This window comes from Rattus rattus, chromosome 5, assembly GCF_011064425.1.
Source record: "Rattus rattus isolate New Zealand chromosome 5, Rrattus_CSIRO_v1, whole genome shotgun sequence".
In the NCBI taxonomy this organism is placed as follows: Eukaryota; Metazoa; Chordata; class Mammalia; order Rodentia; family Muridae; genus Rattus; species Rattus rattus.
The window spans coordinates 115,654,225-115,662,002 of record NC_046158.1 but is presented as its reverse complement, the minus strand read 5'-3'; the positions used below and the strand labels follow the sequence as shown (position 1 = coordinate 115,662,002).

At 39.5% G+C, this 7,778-nt stretch overlaps 1 non-coding gene across 1 annotated transcript; it reads left to right on the top strand.

The window, feature by feature from the left end:
* The first annotated feature begins 247 nt into the window (after nt 1–247).
* LOC116902499 lies at nt 248–350 on the top strand. The gene has a single exon (XR_004388112.1). It is a non-coding gene; the product is annotated as a U6 spliceosomal RNA (small nuclear RNA).
* Nucleotides 351–7,778: the final 7,428 nt, after the last annotated feature.

The window sequence follows — 7,778 nt, the reverse complement described above, 5'->3', positions numbered from 1 at the left end:
TGATGGTTCAAAAGACTCACAAAATTCCTAGGATGATTCTCAGCCTGCTTATGTATGGATCCAGGTGTGAGCTCTGGACTGATGGTCCAGCCTCCTCTCACCATGTAGTCTCTCCATATCATGAGCTCTAAGTCCATTTAAATGCACTGTTTTTATAAGTTGTCTTAGTCATGGTGTTTTATCGCAGCAGTAGAGATGTAATTAAGAGAGAATGTTTCGCCTTCGTTTCAACTTTCTGTCAAGTTCTTTGCTTCAATGGCAAATGTAACAAGATTGGAAGAATATAGAAAAGATTAGCATGACCCCTTTGCAAAGATGACACATGACACACACACACACACACACACACACACATACACACACACACACACACATTTATGAAGCATTCCATACGTTTCTTCTCAGGTTTTTGGAGATTACAGGCTCTCCTGTAACAAATTGTGAAGTAACATCATGTATTATAAAGCAGTGGTTCTCAACCTTCCTAATGCTGAGACCCTTTGACACAGCTCCTTATGTTGTGGTGACCCCCAACTGTAAAATTATTTTCATTGCTACTTCATAACTGTAATTTTGTTACTGTTATTTATCATAATGTGAATACAAATATCTGTGTATTCTGATGGTTTTAGGTGACCCGTGTGAAACGGTCATTTGACTCCCCAAAGGGGTCAATGGTTGAGAAGCACTGATTATAAAGGCCAGATATATGTAGTTAGCTGTCAAAAAATGTTAACAGTCACACACACACACACACACACACACACACAGAGAGAGAGAGAGAGAGAGAGAGAGAGAGAGAGAGAGAGAGAGAGAGAGAGTTTTAAGGAGCTTCCTCCCAAGATATAATGCTTTATTTTATAGAAAATTGCTACATACATAACAGCATGTAAAACAAACCCATGCAATTTGGCTGGGTGAAGGTCATCCACATCTGTATCTAGTACATAGGACGGAGACATTTTAGTAATCATAAGGTCCACATTTACAGTTCACTGACATTTTACAAGAGGACTAAAACTATTCAGTGGAGAAATAGTCTTTTTAAGAATGATGGTAGGGCAATATTACGTATGCTAATCAGTGGAACTAAATCTTATCACATACAATTAGAATTAAGAATGGATCGATGGAACTGGCAAGATGGCCAAGAGGTGTAAGCACTTTCCTCTACACCTGACGATCTCAGTTCAATCCCTGGTACCCGCATGATGGAAGAGGAAAATGGACTCCGCAAATTTTCCTCTACCTACAGATGGGTGCCGAGGGCACGCACATAGACATCCCCACCCCATGTAAATAAGTTAATGCATAAAGCTCCTAGAAGAAAAAGGGTGATTTAGTAATGTTGAATTAAGCAATGATTCCTTAGATATGACCAACCCCAGAGCCATAAAAATAAGCAAAAGAAACAAATTAAATGTCACTAAGAAAAAACACAAGATCATTCTTCTTTTTAAGACTAGGTCTGCATAGCCTTGGCTAGCTTGCAACTCACTATGTAGACCAGGCTGGCCTCAGATTCACAGAGATCCACCTGAGTTTGCCTCCCAAGGTCTGGGACTAAAGGTATGAGCCACCATGTTTAGCAAGACTTTTGCCCTTTAAAAGATACAACATTAAAAATATTAGTAGGAAGCAGGCAAGCCATGAGATGAGAAAAAAATTAAATCACACATCTAAAAAGGGACTGAACCTGAAATGTGTAGAGAACATCTGAAATAACAATCAATTTTAAAAAGGCAAAGGCTCAGAGCAGATATTTAAAACAGATCTGAAAAAGACAAGAGGATGAAAGGCAAATGGCTATACAGGTAATCAATATGTACACTAAACATGCTTGATTCCAGTAGCCATCTCAGTAATGTAACCCCCCACCCCCATAGAGGCAGGGGTTGTTATTACAAAAAGGTAATGTTGCAACAGTGAGCTCTGAACTTTTTCATCTGCCCCTCCCATCCAACAGAATTTTCCCATTTCCTCTCTACTGTGCCCTGTTCTGCACAGTCCCTTCAGGACTGCTTATGTCCAGTCTGCTTACTACCCAGTTTCTCTTTAGATGACAGCTGTCATCTTTATCAAGTAGCTGTGTCTGTTCTTTCCTGAGTGTACATTTTTGTTCCCTGTCAATCTCTTAGTTTTTCTTGGATTGGTTCAAATCATTTTCCACTGCTAACTTGGAGACTTGGCATGGGAAACATTGCAATGAAAGTGTTCTAGATTTTTTTTCTGTTTTTGTAACACATCCTATGACCAAAAGCAGCTCTTAGAGTAGAAAATATTAAAACTCAAATTTCTTGGAACATAAGGCAAGCTGGTGTTTAGCAAAACAGACTTTTGAGCCTTGGAAAAATTCTTCTGTGCTGAATGTTATTGTTACTGCATTATGATGGAGTCTAAGTATGTCTAAGGTCAAGGAACTCAGGAACTGAACTCCATTTCTTCTTTCTATGAAAGTCGGTCAAGTATGAAAGGGACCTTGCCTCTTTTACTGATACAAACTGATAGAGTTTTTTTTGTGTGCAGAAATAATTATGTTGCTGATTAAAACTATCTTCTGTTCCTTCCTCTTAAGAGTTTTTGCTATTCTGATGGTAGAGAATGCTTTTCATGAAATATTAAAGGGTTCATCAATATTCATATCAGACACATTACCTTAGATTTATGACATTAAAGGTGTAACTATTAAAGTGTTCCTGGGATTCTCCAAAATTCAAGAGTATCACAGAAAAGTTCAAAGAAATGTAGTCCTCTGTCGGAGTTGCAGAAGTGAGTACAAAGGAAAATCTATTTTATGTTTAAATGATGTATACTTCAACATACCAAGAATAAGATGAGCTCTCGTCTTCACTCTCCACATCCTCCCAATGTTGATAGACTCACTTGTGAAGTTCCTGGTGGCCTTTATGGGGTTGGCTATTTTATTTTTTGCATTGCTGAGGATCAGTGCACGTGCTAGGTTTGTGCTCCATCACTGAATTGCTTACCCAGCTCTGAACTTCATTGAAAGGGCACTAACAGATGGATTTGTTTTTCTTGGAATTGAAAACATAGACTTCAAAAGCTTATTTTAAGGTTTTTAGTCAGGTATTTGAAAACATTTCCTCCTCAAGAAGTTACACAATGGTAAGTCCTAAATTTCACCGTACAGAAAATCCTTCAGATCATCCTATAATAGTTAACAGCCACTTGTTCTTTGAATATGAAAGGCAACTTTGAGGAGGATTCCTCCTCTGCATTCCAGGTTGATCTTGAACTCAAAGATCCACCTCCCTGTGGTTCACAAGTGCTGGGATCTAAGGTGTGGGCCCACCACTGCCTGGCTGAGGAGACAGTTTCAGGACAGAATATTGTGTAGTGGGCTAGAAAAGATGTGTGTTACCTTTCTGTTAGCAAAGAAGGCTAAGTTGAGATGGTTTAATGTGAGTAGACCAGTTAAGATCAGAAATGGAATATTGTGTTCAATAAAGTGAATGCTATTCTTTAGCATGTAGATATAAATTCCTTACATGCGAATGGCATGGGAATATGATTAGGGCCATCATTTTGCAAAATGTTTCTGTGTATATGGTAGTGATCTGAATAGGTGAAGTGAAAATTTCTAGTTCTTTGGAAAGTTAGTTATGTCAAATGATGTTTTGGTGGGGCACACAATTTAAAGGATGTCTTGCTAAATCAAATACATGAAAGACTTTCTGAAGCAGACACAGGAGAAAGGATGTTTGGATGCAGCAGACACATAAAAGGATAGTTGATTAAAGAGTATAAATATGAACCCACAGACAATGGGAGACAAGCACTGAGCATTGGTTTGGTTTGCTCTATTATTCTTTACTAATAGTATGCACGTATTGGTTCACCTTACATAGCCTTCTTGAGTTCAACTTGTGATAACACTGCCATTGAGAAAAACTGACCTAAGAATTGCTCTTGAGGTTCCTGCTGCAGCTTGCTTCTCCTGTAGCCTCGCAGCAGGCTGGTTGGCAAGCCTAGTGGTTTCTTCAGGATTGAACTACAGCTGCTGGTCCGTGCCTAATGCCTACTTGTTGAAAAGGTTGGACTGTAGCTGCCATTCTATGCCGGAGGAGGGCTGGTCTGTAGTTTTTGAATTGTATTTGGTGTTTGCTACAAGACTGAACTGCTGCCAAAGAAGATCGAGCTCACCTCTAAAGAACTATTGCTGAACAGGTCCACTTCCCCCATATCCTAATAACGTTTCTCTCCTATTACCTCTGCTGGGTAATGAGCTCAAGGAGAGGTGGAACCCTTATTACAAGTAGGTTGCAAAAAATGTGTGCTTACAAATAGGAAGGCTCAAAGTCCTGGATGTCAAAGAGGCAGAGAAGTTTCAAGGGAAGCAAAAGAACCTTCTCAAACAGATAGATACAACTTATAGATGTGTCAGCAGCTGGAAATGGGGGCTGGTGCGGCCAAGCAGAAGATTGCCCCAAGGTTAAGCACTGGCTATGATTGTTCAAATAAACATGGTGAACAGATGGAGAACTGGGCTCCATTTTTTTTAAATTAATTACACACAATGTGAACACTGTCTGTCTAAAGCTTGACATCTCTAAGGAGGAAACAGTGTTGAGGAGGAAAGATTGAGGCTCTCCTCACAAGGAGTATAAGACATTTCACAAACATAACGCGATTGACTGAAGCAACTAAGGGAAAACCGATCTCTCAACAAGTGATAAATTATAGATTTATTTGTTTTGAATTACTTTCTAGGAAACTCATTGCTGAATGTCAGACTCAGATGCAGACAGTTCTGTAGTTTTCTGAAGGACGCTCTTGTGCCTTGTATTTGAAATTCCTCTGCCTCCTTTAAGGCTTGGGGCTTGAAGATTGTGTATAAAACATTTGAAATACTATGTCTCACAAATCCTCACATGCATATATTCTTAATATTTTTACCATCCCTTAAGTTAATAAATGTGTTAATGATCATTGGATGATATGTCATTTGACTGGCAGAATATTTTTATTCTGTGAGATCTATAAATATGTCCCCTGGAGACCTGTGATCATTCCTTATGTTCCTGTCGCTTAGCAAACTTCTTTCCTATAATGTGTTCTCTCTAAAAGGGATTAACCTACTCTGAGATGAAGTATAACACTGTGTCAATACTCCAGTTTATCAAGAGTGTCCTCTGAGGAAGGATAAAGATAAGAACCCAGGTGCTACTCCAAAGGAAACTGAGCTGAGGTACACTTTAGTGAAGTGGCAAAACACAAACTCAACACACACCCATACTTTCCTATATACCAGTAGAAAATATGTTGAGAAAGAAACTAGAAAAAAGTCATTCGCAATAGCCTAAAAGAATAACCTAGGAATAAACTCAGCCAACGAAGTGAAAAAATTCTGCAATGGAAACTTTAAGACACTGAAGAAGTTAAAGAAGATACTAGAAAGTAAACCTATCGTGCTAATAAGGTTTTGGCACAATAAATACAGAGAAATGGTTATCTTGCCAAAAGTCACTTGCAGATTCAATGTGGTCTACATTAATATTTTGATGACCTTAAAATAGAACAGTTCTTAAACTCATATGGAAACTACAACAATCCCCCCACACACACATACACACACACACACACACACACACACACACACACTTACACAAACACATGTAGACAATCGATTAAATCCTGAACAAAAACAACAACAACAAAAAAAGAAAACAAAAGAAAACAAACAAAAAAACCAAAAAGACAATTCAAGGCCTATCATAGTTTCTGTTTTTAAATTTAGAGAAAGGATTGAAAGAGCTGAAGGGGTTTGCAACCCCACAGGAAGAACAACAGTATCAACCAACCGGACAACCCAAAGCTCCCAGGGACTAAACCACCAACCAAAGAGTATGGAGGGATAGATCCATGGCTCCAGTGGCATATGTGGCAGAGGATGGTCTTGTTGGGCATCAGTGGGAGGAGAGGCCTTTGGTCCTGTGAAGACTCATTTCCCCAATGTAGGGGAATGCCAAGACGGGGAGGTGGGAGGGAGTTGGTGAGTGGGTGGGGGAGCACATTCATAGAAGCGGGGGAGGGGAAGGGGTAGTTTCAGAGGGGAAACCAGAAAAGGGGATAACATTTGAAATGTAAATAAAAAAATCCAATAAAAAATAAAGAAAAAATTATACTGCAGAACTACAGTAACATGAAAAGTGTAGTACTTGAACAAAAATAGACACATGGATCAATGGAACGCAACAGAGGACCCAGACATACATTCATAGATCTACAACCACGAGAATTTTACCAAAAAGGCACCTGGTCTAAAAAGAAATCAAATGAGGTTTTCAGAGTTCTAAATTAAAAAATAAAATTCTTATATATAGAAGCAAAGTGCCAGCATAAACCCAGGTAAGTTTTGTGGTTTAGTATAGCCAGGTTCGCTTTGCATTTCTTAGGATTTGGCTCAAAGGCCGTATATTTGTGGGGCTCCACTGGATTAGAACAACATGGTTCTATATGAGACACCTAGACAACAGTGGTGTCATGATGGATGACGCCAAGGTGGCCCAGCCACGATCCAGCACATCTGTACATACCAGAAAAATGCTGAAATGAACAGGCATGATGAGAACAGCAACAGTGGTCTTGAAAAACTAGATAGAAAGGCTTACTTTACAGAGCTTCAGAGCAGAGCATTTAGGACTGTCTGGACAACGGGGAGACCAGAAACTCCTCCCACCTTGGAAGACAAGGTGGTTCCTTTGTAGCCAGATACCAAGTAAAGAAGGAGGTCATAGGAGCTTCTAGAGGGCAGAGTGCTTTGAGTGGGGACTGGGCATTAGAACAACACGTCCTGAAACATAGCAGTGCTCTTAATGCTAGAAGAGAATGGGTCATTTTAATAGTCAAGGGTTTTTTTCTTTAATAATTGTGGAATTTGGGCACCATATAAACTTAAAAAATGTGTGCCTATGTGAGTGTCTGCCACATGTATGTGGGTGTGTACAGAGGTAAGTAGGGGTCAGATCCCCTGGGGCTGGATTGACAGCTGGTCATAGGCCACCTGGACATGGGTGTTGGGATTCAAACCCTTGTCACCTGTATACACAGCAAGCACTTTTAGATGCAGATCCACCTCTCTAGCTCACAGCAAAACTCACAATTTTGCTGTCATTTCAGTTGTGTTGACTTTAATGTTGTTCCGGTAGATCATTTATGGGTAAATGTTTCAAATACTTAAAAGTAATCTGGGATAAGCTAAAAACTGTTTCAGGATCTAAAATTGCAAACTATAAGCATTTACCATGGTCTAGAAGGAGGGAGACCCAGAGATCGCATGACCACAACGATGGGAAAGTTGGAGCCTTCTGAAAAGCAGTGGCAAGTGGCGAGTGGTGGCTTCAGGGCAGATGACAGAATGACAGCAGCCTGGGAGGAGACACTTGCTTTGAGGAAGAAAAGCTAAGTTTTTTTTTTTAAACTGGCGATTCTAATGATTTTATTAAATGGGATGTTGGTGCTGAAAATATGCAGTCAGATTCCACTGTTTTACAAAGAAGAAAACCAGGAATTTGACAGAGTACGGAGCTATTCAACTCATAGCCATAAGAAAAAGAGAGCTCATGACTTCTGTATGTAGAGTCTGTGTGCTTTGTATCAGTTGGGGGGGAGGAGACCATAATGGGGATATGAAATAAAGCTCTTTATTTTTTTGAAAATAATGAAGAGAAATGAAGAGATCATATATAAAGAGGCAAAGGTTTTTCTAGAAAGCATTGTGGAAGCAAATACTCTGGTAGATGTCACATGTGTTTTCA